At 37.7% G+C, this 15,212-nt stretch overlaps 1 protein-coding gene and 1 long non-coding RNA gene across 5 annotated transcripts in view; one reads left to right on the top strand and one right to left on the bottom strand.

The window, feature by feature from the left end:
• Positions 1-15,212, top strand: part of LOC126924731 (protein kinase C-binding protein NELL1-like) — an 85,576-nt gene that overhangs the window by 5,170 nt on the left and 65,194 nt on the right. The gene's annotated exons all lie outside the window — the stretch shown is intronic.
• LOC126924754 (uncharacterized) overlaps positions 1,922-15,212 on the bottom strand; it is a 71,966-nt gene continuing 58,675 nt past the window's right edge. Inside the window, exons 3-4 of the long non-coding RNA XR_007713645.1 lie at positions 2,353-2,467; positions 1,922-2,252 (exon numbers count right to left, since the gene is read on the bottom strand). This is a non-coding gene — a long non-coding RNA (uncharacterized LOC126924754). The remainder of the gene's footprint in view (positions 2,253-2,352; positions 2,468-15,212) is intronic.

The raw sequence follows: 15,212 nt of genomic DNA on the forward strand, positions 1-15,212 counted from the left end.
AATTGTTAAATATTATGAGCGGTATGATCTATTTTGTATATTTTATATATTCTTGTATATTCCGTCGATTTTTATATCTTGAAATTTCTCACAAACGTGATAAAAATCCGCACTAACGTGTGCTAGTTGTTTTAACGTATGATCCACGTAAGTAACTGCAAACCGTGTTCACAAAAACCACGTTCTAAAGCACTGCACAAGCAACGGAACCGTTTAGATACACACGTTTGGATGCATTGTGCGAGACTGGTGAATGCGACAAAAGACGATGAAAAAGCGATATTTTCCGTGGAAAACGTGCAGGCCGTTCGACGGCCACCTCCGGCTGTGTTTTCCTCGGCTCCCTCTCATTCTCTCGGTCTTCGTGGCTGACGCGTTCCGGTGGAAACGTGGCGTGTGGCCCGTAGACATCGACGAGCCGCACCCACGCGCGCTATTTATCTCGTCGTCTGCCGAAGCCAAGTGCCAAGAGTATATTTTTTCGCATACCGTTACCTCTTCGTCGCATCTCTTTGCCCTCCTCTTCATCTCGTTGCCCCGCCATCCATCTTCCTTCTGTTCGTCTATCCGTCTATTTCTATCTTAACGCTACAACCGCCGACGATTAAAATGCGAGACTCGTATCGAAGAAATCAAAACGGACGATATCCAAGAAAAAGAAAGACGAAAGAAATAGCAAGAAGATACATAGTTGAAGGTAAAAGGCAAACTTTCGTTCCGTATATTTTGTAAAGAATCGTTCGAAATTTCCGAAGCGTAGCCAAATTATTGCGACAAAATCACGAATCGATCATTCTGGTCATTGTTGCTACCTTTAGCGTTAATCGCCACCGCCCACCTTTCGTTCTCCACTTCGTCACCTTCTTCTTTCGAGCTGTTGTCGTGTTTTCCACGATCTAGAAGGAAGCAAACGGTCGTGGTGCACGAATCGTATCGAAGGAAACGGTGGTGGTGCCACTTCTTAAATTTAGATATCGTAGAGAGGAACGATCTATCGCTGTCTCTCTCTTCCGCACGATCCTCGTGAAGACGGATATAATAGATATTCTGCGTCGTTTCTCGCGTCGTCCCCCGCCGACACCTGGCTGCGATAAATTTTTGCTCGTTTCTTGGTGATTACCGCCTTAAGGCGAACCGAGCCGAGTCTGCTCGTTGTTGGGAATAGTCGAGGGATACGTTGGATCACTGACACGGTTGTGGGCTGCAAATTAAAAGCCTTATTGCGGGATACGAGGCGGAGAAGTTGAGAGAAGTTTTACGTAATGCATCATTTTCTGGACGGCGTCTGATCGATAGCCACACTGTGGCGTGCAAAGTTTGCAAAGCTCTGCTGTGGAGAGGGGATACGTCTATATGGAGGAGAAACTAATGTTTCTTGACCGTGTTCTCTTTTCTGCATTTCTATTGGGCGAGCTTGACCTCAGGGCGGAATTAATGAAACGAGTTTTTAATTCGTTGTGTTTGCTTATAAGGTACCGAATATTAAGATAGATATTAAAGATCAGTTAAATATTCGTTTTTAAGACGTCTTTATTGTCCGAGCTTCTTGCAGGGTGGAATTAACGAGATGAGATATTTACAGGCTTTTTTCTTTCTTCTATTTGTCTATGAGCTACTAAGTATCGATTAAATGTTCTTTTTTAATAATAGAACAGAGTTAGGAGTTGCTAACTTTTCGTTTGTTTACAATGTATTAAAAATGTGTAGAAGCGTTTGATAAAATTATTATACTTTCAAGGAAGATATATCGACAACTGTGATTCTTCTCAATATTCTTTGTTTCATTTAATTTGGTACAGTATCTTCATCTAATAGTCTAAGACAAATCAACGAAAGAGGTCTTCGGTATCTAATCTTTATCAATATGGAATAAACAGAAAAAGTTTAAAGAATCTTTCGAATTTATGAAATGCAGCGCAAAGTATAAATAGGTGATCGTTCCCTCAAATCTGCCATGATTCCTATTAGCATTGCACAATCGAAGAGAGTATAAGCAGAGTTCCTTCCGTCTCATGAGCTCCCATGAGACAAACGCGACATGGGTAAATGTAGACTTCTAAGAAAAACCTAGAACTTCTATGAGAAGAACATTCCATGCTCGTAATTCTTTCTCACAGAGGGTGAGTCAGAGACCATCACCGCTCCCCTATCTTATGAGACACGAGCCGGTTTCCCGATTTTACTTTATCGTAAATTAGATCCGGTCCCTTTTCAGATCGATACCTTTCCGTTCTATGTCCCTATATCTATCACTGTAATTAAAGCATAATTCTTAATTTCGTACTGTGTCAACTTATAACAACATACGTATTAATTTCCTACTCTAGCTATAATGAAAACAAAGATACTTACTATATTTGTAGAGAAGAGTTTCTAATTCGAAGCTTACAGCTACGCCAATTACGTCTTTGTCCCTATACGTGTCTCTTTAATCAACGCGTAATTCTGAATTTCTTACTATGTCAACCTGTAAATACATAAATATTAATTTCATAGTTTAGATGAAATAAAGACAAAGATATTATGTATTTGCAGAGAAGAGTTTCTAATTCGAAGCTTACAACTACGCCAATTACGTCTTTGTCCCTCTAATCAACGCGTAATTTTTAATTTCGTACTATGTCAACTTGCGGGCACATAAATAAAATACACAGTGAGTGAATAAATAAATAAATAAATAAATACATAGTCTTCGTATGATAAAGAAGAAGATACATTACTTGGAGGATGAATATGTTGCCAACTGCACAGATTTACACACTTACACTTCGCTATATTTCACTATGAATTCCTATGTATTTTATGTAATGATTTCCGAGAAGTACGACGTTACGAATTATTAACACGAAATTAGGAAATCTAGATGAAACGATGCAACAAACAGCTGACGATGACTTAATTTCTAGATCAGAGCAACGGAGTCAGCAAAGTTCTCGATTGTCAAGGTCGACTAACTGCATGAATAAACTCGGTTGAAATAGATTATTCGTTCATCACTTGTTTTTAATCGTTTTTAATTAAAGTATAATAATATACATTTCGTATATTTCTACAGGATACTCGAATAAAATTGCATACAAAGTTTCAACGTTCCGACGTTCTCAATTCTCTCTCTCTCTCTCTCTCTCTCTCTCTCTCTCGAGGTGCTTTACCGCAGTTGTTTTGCATCCATCATCCCGAAAAGTTCAGCGTGGCCTCGTTCTCGGCCAAAATTCGACGTGTTCACGGAAATTCTGTTTTTCCACCGACTGGCTCGATATCATTTCAAAAATGTACGTAAAAGGAGCGCACAGTATTTTTACAAATTGTTTACCTGCTGATATAGTATCTTACGAAATTTTATCAAAAAATTCCTATCCGATGTGAATTAATCCTGGAATTGTTTTTCGAGCTACCATACAAATTTATATTCAGGTTTGGCGTAATTTTCGCTCACTCTGAATACCCGAAGAACACTGAATAAATTCACTAAAATACCTTCAAGCAATTTAAGAACAGCTATGGGATATTTCTATTTGCAATTATTTTGCGATGCTGTAACCAAAATTAGTATTCCGCTAGAGTCATGAAAGTTTCTGGGTTAATTAAAAATTGGCTATCTAATATGAACGAAGCAGATAAAAATCTACTATCCAATAGAAGAAAGGATTTTAATGCGAATAAAAGGAGTAAAAAATATTGAAAAGTACGTCTTCGATTTATCACAGTCATAAAACTGTGAAACGAACTTGGAACAATTATGACACGTCTTCATAACGAAATACACGCCATTAGTGTCGTAAACATAACCATAAAACGAGTAAACAAATCCATGTTTTTCGTAAATTATTAGGGTGTATATCGTACAAGTAATTGGACCACGATTACTAGCAGTCGTTAAGTATCTGCGACAGTGGACAAATGTTCCTTGTTCTTGAACTTTTCCCGACAAGCTTAAGGGCGGGCTTTGTGAGGCCAGGCGCCAGACACCAGCCAATGGGACCGGTTTATTGTAATGGTTTCGTACATTCACAGTATGATCATTGTACTATTCCGTCTCGCGAGAACAGTAAAATCGGTGAACGAGCATAATTCAGTCGGCAATAATAGGCGCGATTAGATACGAGCTCCAAGTGTGAATACACCTTAATTTCGCATAGAGACAACTTTTACACAGAGACGAAATGTTAGGTTGGTACAATGCAATATAGAGATACGCTTTATCGTAATATTGTTTCTAGTGATGGGATCTGAAATACTTGGAATCGCTTTGAATCTCAATTGTATAGATGGCGAGAAATTCGGAATCACTTGGAATGTGATCCGAGGCTTAAAATTCTTGAAACTCTTGACGAGTGTTGGTAGGTCCTGAGTCTTGAAAATCTCAACAGTTTCGATAGCTTTTGAATGTTTGCTGAGTATTTACGTATCTTACAAACTTCTCGATCGATCTTGTTCGAAAGCTATCATCGACGTAAAATATCAAAGAAAGTTTGGAACGACCGAGTAGCCGCGAAGACATCTCGATCGAGAGAAGACTTTTCGGGACTTTTAAAGATTAAGGTAAGATAAAGAATCAAGGCTTATCGAGACTTTCGAGAGTTTTAATACTTTGAATCATGTTGCAAATGCTTCGAATTTTCTGCCATATATACAAATTCGAAACGATTCCAAGTGTTTCAGATTCCATCGCTAATTGCTTCACAGCGCATCAAACGTGCCAATGCGCTCGCTTTCTGTCGAAGTTTCAAAGACAAAGGTGCTGTTTAAAATATTCTTCGCTACGATTGTTTCCACTGTCTCGGAAAATCTGGCGTGTAGTTCTAGGTAAATGAATGCCAAAGAATGGTAATAAAGAAACATATGTTATACGTGCGCATATAAACTTAAAGAGTAGAACGTTTGCGAGATCGTCGAGTTGAGAATTGTTTCGTTTGATGATAAAAATCTTGGCTAGGTATCGCGAATTTTTGCTTGTAAAATGGAACAGCGTGATAGTGGTATTGGATATCAAGATGGTGGTGAAATACTGTTTCGCTTTGAACGTTTCCGGGGTTGCTGTGCTTCCTCATCCTCTTTCCACCCCATCGTACTCACACAATCTCGTATCAGAAGCAACGAAGCACGCACGCTTCCCACGCCAGGATTTCATAATCGCGGTGTTCCTTTCAGCTCTTCATAATTATATTTTCTCATTTCTTTTTGCCTTTAACGTAACTTCCCTATGTGTTTTATTTATACATTAATAAAAATATAATAATACATTAATGTTTCTAAATATAGACTTCTCTATTTATAAATCAGTTTGATTTGTTAAATAGATATAATCAATTTATGTAGCGAATATTATACGAAAAATCGAAGATCAGGAGTGAAGAATTTTCTGGCAAAAATGGCCAGTAGATTGTTTTAGAGGTTTTAATTTTAGATTTGTAATATTAGCTACGTTTAAATTAAAAGCGAACCTCGCTTTTCTATGTTCACGAAACTAATGAAAATTTCGTAATACGAAAATACGCTACGGATCTACAGAAATTTGTTTCCTTAAAAAGTGGAAAACCTGTGAAAATTGAAAGAGAATTAAGAGAGGATAAAAGGAATCGTAAAAGTAAATTCGCTAATAAAATTTTTTCACTCGTTACGTTTGATACGAAGGCGAATTAATATCAGCGAACGCGAGGGTTTCACGTGTTTCAGTTACTGCGGATGAGCGAATTTTTGTTGTATAATCAAGCTGATCTGGACGGCACGCGTTTCTCGTTCAGTTACTGTGTCAGCAGGCGTCACTTCAAATTACGTCAGGTCGGCTGGAGCTTAACTTTCAGCGATTTGTCAGCACTGCCAGAAATGTTCGACATGATTAAAATAGCTTTTCCATTGATGATTAAAATATCAGTGTAACGTCTTTCAAAGAAAAATATTCGAGATGTTGCGATTCTGCCTTCTCTGGTTGAAGATAATTTTTATTAATTTTTCACTTTATCGATTTTATTTTAGTAACGTTAGTACAACGTGGGAAAATAATTTTTGTTAAAAAAAATAATCTTGAAAAATAATCACAGACCTATTAACATATTACATAATTATAGTACGAGGAGGATAATTAACGACTGGTTGAAAGTATAATTTCATTTTATTAGCATTAGCATGCCTTTTAAAAAGATAATTTTCTAATAACTGAAAGTAATGTTAATTTCGAATATATTGAGCACAAAAATTGAATGAACGTAACGAATGAAAATTTTCCTTTGAGACTATCCTAAAAATGAAAATATCTGTGCCTTGGGATCTTTGTGGGTGGAGTAAAAGCGTATAACTTTTGCGGTACAAGAAAGGACTACCACTTTCTCTAAAAGAGGCATTATCGTACCTGTCATCGCGGTTTTCACTCTATTCGAAAGGGATACGATTCTTCTTCCATTGTCGCGCCGCTCAGGTCTCCTCTGAACTGGTTTCAAAATAATAAGGGGCAACCCTTTTCGCCTATACAAAAGACAGTGACCCAAATTCACCAGCCGAATCGTAGGTTTACGTGGCCTCGAAATGGAAACGCTGCGTGCATCGTTGGCGGGACCTCGAGTTCAGCTCATATTCTAAGAATTCTTCATCGACTGTGGAATTTTTTCTTAATTTACTAACTTCTTGAACAAATAATCGGCAATGTTTAAAAGTAGATTTTTTAATCTCTCGTAAGTTTTCAAATTACGGCTTGATATTTCGAACATACGATTTCCTCGTTGCAAAATTAATTTAAAATAAATCTAAAATAAATTTCCTGCTCTAGTAAATATCCTGCTCTACTCATCAGATTGCTCTAAAAATCATAACCAATATTTCACATTGAATATTCTGTCTATGTACATTGACATTTTCTATCAGTGCACAAAATCTTCCAAATCGTCTTATTCCAAAACTTTCCGTCCACACCGTACAATGATGACACTAAATAATTCGAAGCAACGATTCACTCCCATGAAAATTCACCATCTCTCCATAAACGGGCCACTCCCCATAAAAACAATCCACTTGAAAAATCGATGACCATTACACTCTCGAATCGTCGAGAATTTCAGCGTAGATGCGGTTCGCTGTATCATCAGAATAAACGGGGGTGCGTAGAGCGGCGAGCACATGGTCGAAGCACCAGCCGTGACAGCAGCTGTCATGTACCGGTCGTGCCACCGCCATAAACGCTCTCACACACCATACGAAACCCACGATCGCCTTTTCCTCTCGCAAAACGCTTCTCGTTGTTCGCAGGTGTTGGTCCCCTTGCATATCCGCCCCCTTTGATATGCGCTGCCTTTCTTTCCACTCTATATCGCCTGTGCTGTTCTTTAATCGAAGGTCATTAATTAACGACAGTGTGGATACACCTTAATATTGGATTGGCAACTAAATGATTGCGGATTTTGTCATTAGGTGATATTGACAAAATCCGCAATCACTTAGTTGCCAATCCAATAGTTCATACGTACAACGACGCTTGCTGATGCTGATCACAAGTTCATTCACTTTTCAGCAATTTTGTTTTTTAATCATTTTATCATAAATTTTTGCATTAATAAACAAAAGTAAACGAATAAACGTAAATATCCTGACACTGGTGGAACGTTTGAATCTTTTGCTATTGGAAAATGGGTCAGATTCTAGTAACGATGCGAAAGAATGTTACTTTTGAGAAAAATAAGTTGTAAGACTGAAGAGTGTATACAATGCAAAAGTTCTGACGACGTACAGGTGTTAAATATAACAGCGTTGTCAAGGTCAGTTTAGTTTTACAATTCCATTTTCTGCACCTGCACCATCATCCTGAATCGAATATTATAATTGATATGACTTTGTTAGAGTCTTCAGAAAATTTCAAGTCACCAAATATCTACATCCTATGATTTTTTATGAAATTCAAAAAGTATTGATCAAATAAAAGAACAAGAACGAAGAACCGCTGTAGGAGGACGTCACGTAATCTACGTGACATTTCATTTACATAGACGAAAAGATGTTGTACATATCGAAACCTTGGTGCCCCATATTCTCATCCTCTTCCCTCTTAAATAAACCAACTGTGTTTGTTATAGTTTACAAACAAAATGTAACGAATGAGTGATCACATACGTGTTTACGTATGGTAGTGTACGCTTAGGTTCAAGGCCGTCGCGCGTGAATCACTGGTTAATTGGAAGCGAGAGATACGATGGCCCCTGGGTCGATAAACGCGCTGCGACAATTGGGGTGGAAGATTATTCTTTGGGGGCAACACCGCGGGTAATTAAATGGAAGCGCGTACATGATCCCGGAGATTTATGGTGCCACCGGTGAAAAGTTAGGGGAGGGTTTTTTTTCGAATAGCGTGCGCTGGTTGCTTTGGAAGGGTATGAAAGGGCGATGAAGGTGACGCTGCAATGAAGGTGGATGTTTGCGCACAGACTGCGTGTTTGAGTTGGATTAGAGATGGAAAGATTTGTTGTTTGGACAGAGGGTTAGTGGATTTTGGAAGTATTCATGGGGGCGGGTAAATATTGCCAGGTTATAAATTACTGTTTGTCTCCGGAGATAGAGTTTTGGGTTGGAAAAATCCAAAGGGATGTTGGAAATTTATGAAAAATTTTTTGACAACCTACGAGGGTCTTCGGCTTAGTTTCTTACAGTGATATTCTGTATGGGTCGTTTATATGGAAAATGTGGAATTGTGTAAGTAAATTCGCTCATCCTATAGGCTTTTCAATTCGAACCTAAGAAATTCTGGATTCTTTGATACATGTAAAGTGATCTTGCTAAAGTCATCATAGAAAGTTGCCTTTTTCTTTCTTATTTTTAACAATAACCTCGATCTAACTACATATACGCAGGTTTAAATCGGATCTGGACAAAGAATTCGTAAGTCTTTTCCAATTCCTAGGTCTCGTGCTACTTTTATTGTAAATAGCAAATTCTCCCCTGCACAAGCTTTTCCAAATACCAAAACACGGAGCTGCAATAACTTTCCAAACTCTAAACTAAATCACAGCAACTTTTCCAAAGCATCTCTCACGATCAGTCGAAGCAAAACGATGCTCCAGAACGAATTCTCACAAATGTCACAGATTGCAACGTTGCAATCGAGAAGAAGCAAAGCAAGTACTCCTTCTACAACCCTTGTACTCTTCAAAATCTACCTCTCCACTGAAACAGCTCCCTAGCGTCAATTTTCACAAATATCACAATCACAAACGTCCTGATATTCAAAGCAAAAGGAAGAGAAGCTACAAGCAACCCTTGTAAATGGATCAGCGGTTCGAGATGAACGTATTTCCATGAATTTCGAGGATTACTAGGTTGGCCACGCGATCGCGTCGTAGCTAAAGTTGCGGCTGATGGTGGTGATGTTTCCGGAGGAGGCGGTGGCGGCGGTGAAGGGCGGTTCTCGGTGGCTGCTCCGGGAGGGTTGCATAATACACAGCGAGCATCGAGCTATCAGGGCGTTGACTTTGCGAGGCATTACGTTTCTTACGCTATGCTTCCTCCCCCATTGCTAATATCGCGCCCGTTGCTCGTCTCTTCGCTTAAACCCTCGGGATTACTCAAGGAACTCGTCCGACCGTGCATCTCGTTACTCTTCCCCGATTATCGCGTGGTGCGATTGAAGTACCACTCCTTTCTCGTGCTCGTACACTATCGTTCATAAGTAGACTACCGACTTTTATGTATTCGCAGAAAATTTGCAAATGTACAATTGCACAAAATGCAGGTAATATTATTTTTCTGTGGCCCATGCCTTCTGGTTTTCGATAGCTTCTGATTAGATCTTCATATACAATATCTTCTCTTGTCTTACGTACCATTCTAGTCGTAAAACCTACCTTACTACCCTTATGGTCTCATCAGATTAGAATTCAAACCAAAAGTAAATTTCACATAAACTGTAATTTGAATTCAATTTAACTTGGACATATGAAATATGAACGTGTACATATCTTAAATCTATTCTTTCTGCTGCATCATAATCTAATATATTTTCATTGCAACATGAAAAACATAAATATCCAAAGTATGACGGTTTCTATAATACTTGCTACGTAAAATAATTTTCCACCGAGATTCTGCTTCTTTAATTTTATTCTCGACGATATGAATTTGTCGGGAAAAATAATATTCGTAGTCTATTCACAGGTATCTGTACACTTTAGTTGATCTGCAGAAATAACGTTAATTTTAGGAAAATGTACAAATCAATGGCAAAATAGTAATTAGGACCAGTAATTAAAACCACCAGTCTGTGAATCGAAGGTATCTACTGAAAATATAACCATAGCGAATTTCTTTAGTCGTGCCCGTGAAGATATAAATTTGCATAAAAATCCGCAGTCATCGAGGTCGATCATAAAGAACAACGTTGTTGTAGTTCGATTCGTATATCCGCAGTTTTCTAATTAAAATCCATCCTGTCAAAGATAAGGAAGTGTTCCGGATACTTTTGAGCGGCAGTGTACGCGCTAGAATGGAAAATTGCTCACAGAGAAAACCTAGAAATTCAAGGGAAATTGCGAGGAATGTGAGATGGTCGAGGGTAGTTCGTGCGCCTGAATTTGCGGCCTCTTGGGTTATTGTTATTTATCGAGGGATGCTGGAGAAATTAATGGAAGCGATATTGTCTGCTTTTGGTAAATTGAAGCTTTTCGTGACTTGAGGGTGTTCAAGGAGTCGAGAGACTGGAAATGTGGTTTCTTTAGGTCTATTTCTCGTGCGTTTGATTCTTTCATGGTAAAAAGTGGACGTTGCTTTCTGTTTATTTCCTTCTTTTCTTTCATAGTGTTTTCTACACGAGGAACTGTTGGATAATTTTAATAAAACGTGCGTAGATATCTCAGAGTTATTGTTCTAATTTGGACAAATTATTAGCGCATCTTTTTCGACTATTAGATACTATATCGTGATATTGATATATTTATACTGCAAAAAATGGGTTTGTATAAACTTAATCATAAATAACCTTAATCCAATCGCACACTTTTATCTGTAGAAAAATTTCTGTTCACTGAATCGAGGTCAGTTGCTTGTTAGTATTACTCTAACGACCTTTGGCATTATTCCTAATGATAACGTCAATCTACTACTTTTTCAGTTTCTACTATCAACTATCAACTAACGATCTATAATACTTTTTTAGCTTCAGATCAAGTTTAAGTAAAGACTCTTCGATTTCAACTCGTTTATTAACTTAGTGGTAAAAGAACAGTAGATATCAATCCTGTCATCGATCACATTTATTTCTAATGACAATCTCGATCTAATCTCTAGACCAGTAAATGTCAATGTGATCTCATACTTTCAGGAATTTTTCAAGAAACACAGAACATAAATAGAAATTGGTTATAGTCTCTGAACGTTATAACGAGATATTTTGCACGCTTCAGAACCTTTTTTACCTGTTACGTGTATTCTGTGTATCTGTACGCTTTAGCAATTTCGCATAAATGCATAAACGTTGCAGTCTACTGATCACAGATACTTAATTTCATATCAAACGCAGGTAAACAGTTTCGCTGTTCCGGTCTTTTACTCTTAATGAGTCCGATGCCATTTTTATTCGTCGCGAAGAATAAAATACACAGACAATAACCGAGCGTATTTGAATTGCAACGAAGTTACATCAGCAGAGGGTGGCGATAACGTGGCTGTTTGTCGAATAAGGGTTGTATAACGAGCAATGAGCTTTCAGCTATCCGTTTGTTTCCTCTATTCTCCCCGTCGTCGTTTCTTCTGTTTGCACACCCTTAATGCACTTAGCGAACGCCAAGACACGTACATTTATAACTCTTCTACACGGAACCATTTGAATGGTCAGGAAGAAAGGAACGAAATTCATTGGGCATTTACCATTAGGATCGTCTGCTTCTTTCACCTGTTTCACCTTCAAACGGTTTTTCCTGACAGGCAACGCTAGCTGGACTAAACCATTTTTTAGCCTAAAGAGTATCGTAAAATAGTAAAAGAGTATGATATTGTAATTAGACTAAATTTGTGAGAAAATTCTTAGATATAAAGTAGATTTATTATTTACAATTTTTCTTTTATACAGTGCCATTTGAATAGCCACGAAGGTAAAGAAAGGAAATTCACCCTTCATTTACGATTACAGCCGCCTCCTTCTTTAACCAGTTCCAACTTTATTCGTTTCAAATTAATTGCAGGTAATAATCGATATCGGTAATTTACACTATCGCTAAGAAACTTCGAATACTTCGATCTGCCATGGGCAACAGTCGTGGAATTCTGAGCCCAGGCGTATCGATCGACGATGACGCTGTAGTTGCTTTTATAGCACGATAGAACTAAATTTCCCTGGGCCAGGAAATCGGCATGTCCATTGAGCTCGCGTGACCTGTCTCTTTTCCCCGACCTGAACACCGTATCGATGGAACCGAAAACGCTTATTTCATCCCTTTCCAATTGCAATTGGGTGAAAGTAGAGTATAATAGTAAATCAAACAATGAAAGGGAGATGACATTATTATTATACAGTCATATTATACTATTACTACTATTTTTGTCTTATATTTTTATATTTGTCTATTTTATTCTGTGTTTGTATTGTATTAATATACTGACGGTAATAAATAAAAAAAGGTAAAAAACAAAATAAAATAAAATGCTGACTGTACGTGAATATTGTGCAGAATATAGCAATCTTTAAGAAACAAATTTGTACATATTACAGAGTATACGAAATGTGTTATTTAAATATTTAGAGCAGAAATGTCTAGAATAAAAGTAAGAATAGTATAATTCCATGGGTAATAGGTTGAACCGATGCAATCGAAGCTGCATCGCCAGTTAACAGGAACTAATCGATTGAATACGTTCGTTTCATCCCTTTGAGGGCAAGCTGGTTTGCGTAGCCGAGTCACGGGTTGCGAAACGTGATATCACACGGTCGATTTACAGGCTCAGAGGCGATTTGCAAGCTCGACGAAGTCAATGCCCTTCCGATTACGTTATACAATCGCGTTTCTTGGAAAGGATGTTACGTAACTAGGGCGTCATCTATAGTAGACGATCCTTAATCCTTACCGGCACTATCCTCTGTTTTCTTAACCTCTACGAACTGTCGAGAAACATCTTCTTTATCCTTTGTATTTTTCAATCTATTATTTTTTGTACAGTGCTAACAATTTCAGGGTTTAAGAATGTTGAGGTTGAGGTTGATTAATCGAAGAACGAATGGATGAATTTGTAATAGAAGAGTATATTGAAATAATTAAAAGTATAAGTATAAGTTTATGCTGATTCAGATCCTTACTGTCTTAGTTCATATATTTATAGCAAAAGGACATTACCAAAAAAGTTAAGCTTATAGCTTTGGCTAGAGGCTACAGGGAACATAAATAGAAATCTGCTTATTAGTTTCTTCATTCCTAGACCTTACAACCCAAAACATAATGTATATTCAAGGGTACAATAATATGTACCTTTCCTTATTTAGAATATTTCTGCGTAATAGCAGTCTCCAGGTCACGAATATACATAAATAAAGATGTAGAGATTTTCTTGAAGTAGTTCAACATTTTTTAATATACCACGACATTTATTCTAGCTAGTAGAATCACAAATTTTATTCATTTAACGCACATTGTTTTGCACGTAATAGACGGAACAAATGTCTATCTAGTCACAGAAGTATGACTTTACACGTAATTAAAAATTAATTCGAATTTCTTTGATTTAATTTTAACGCAGCTGTTTATCGGAAACAGAGAGACGGGATACGAGGGAATAATAATTTTGAGTTTCTCAAATTTATTCGACGAGTAGCGTCGCTATTGAATGCGCGGGAATAGCATAATCACAGAGAAGATTTTAAAGGAATGGCTTATTTCAATTTCCATTACCAAAAAAGTTAAGCTTATAGCTTTGGCCAGAGGTTACAGGGAACATAAATAGAAATCTGTTGATTAGTTCTAGGTTCCTATACCTTGCAACCCAAAGCATAATGTATATTCAAGGGTATATGCACCTTTCCTTATTTAGAATATTTCTACGTAATAGCAGCCTCCAGGTCACGGATATACATAAATAAAGATGTGGAGTTTTTCTTGAAATAGTTACTTCAACAAAGAAGAATTTAACAATTTGGTAAATAGAATATTTGGACGAACAACTTCATTTTTCAATTCAATTGGATTTAAAAAATGGCTTGCAATTGTACTTTTTTGTCTTTCAGGGAAGAATTCTTCTAGGTTCTCGCAGGTTCTATAATTTTTGACCACACCCCGTGACTGGAGGGTGTGCTCGAAAACATATTGAATATGAATTATCGAAAGGAGGTTTAATTACCCAATACTTATCCAAGAACCTACATCTTAGCTATATGTCATCCAGTAATTTTGGTTCAACGAGCTGGAAAAGTCAAGATAGAGCGGATGGTTGTTTGGCCATAGTGAGAAACGATACGGACGGTAAAAGACGAAAGTCATCGATGGTAGCAAAACTAGGGAGAAGAAATTTATTGGTCGAACGATTCTCTTCCCCTCTACGATAAGAAAGTAAGATCTTCCCTCGTGGTGACTCATCTTTTCAAAAGGAAAAGTATTTTCATCATCGAAATTTGTGGAAAGGTACAACTCTGCCTTCGGATAATTTTATTCCGATCTAAATTACTTTTCTAGTTTCGTTTAAATTATGCCTAATGTCTTACAATTGTTAGCTTCGATCGTAGCATAGAGAAACAGAAAATGATGCAAAAAGACGAAGAAATTATCTTCTGAACATTTAGTCGAGGAATAAAATTCTTTCCCTCGATGTCCCATTCCAATACCAAATGTTCTAAATTAAATTAAACTGTCCAACTATCGAACACGTATATTTTTCCATATTACATGCATTCCATATACATACATTCCATATTAATTTGGTACTCCAAAATGTCCTATAAATGCATAGGAATCGTAGTCTAATTACAAGCAACTAATAACTGACGAAATGATCGAGACAGTGCAGTGGTCCGAAAGCGTCCGAAATCGAGTCGATGATCAATCCAATATACCGGGGCCAGGTCCGCGAACCTTTTGAGGGGGCACGGAACGTGGTGTTGTCGGTTGTTCTCACGGGCTGGCGAAATTGCCAATATAGAAACGCGAGATGACGATGTGACATCATCAGCGGGGAATTCGAATTCGAATCGGGCGGCGACACACGCACAGAAGGGGGGCTTGATTCACCGCCAGGCCGCGTTTGATCTGCTGCCAAATCAA

This window comes from Bombus affinis, chromosome 15 (assembly GCF_024516045.1).
Source record: "Bombus affinis isolate iyBomAffi1 chromosome 15, iyBomAffi1.2, whole genome shotgun sequence".
NCBI lineage: Eukaryota > Metazoa > Arthropoda > Insecta > Hymenoptera > Apidae > Bombus > Bombus affinis.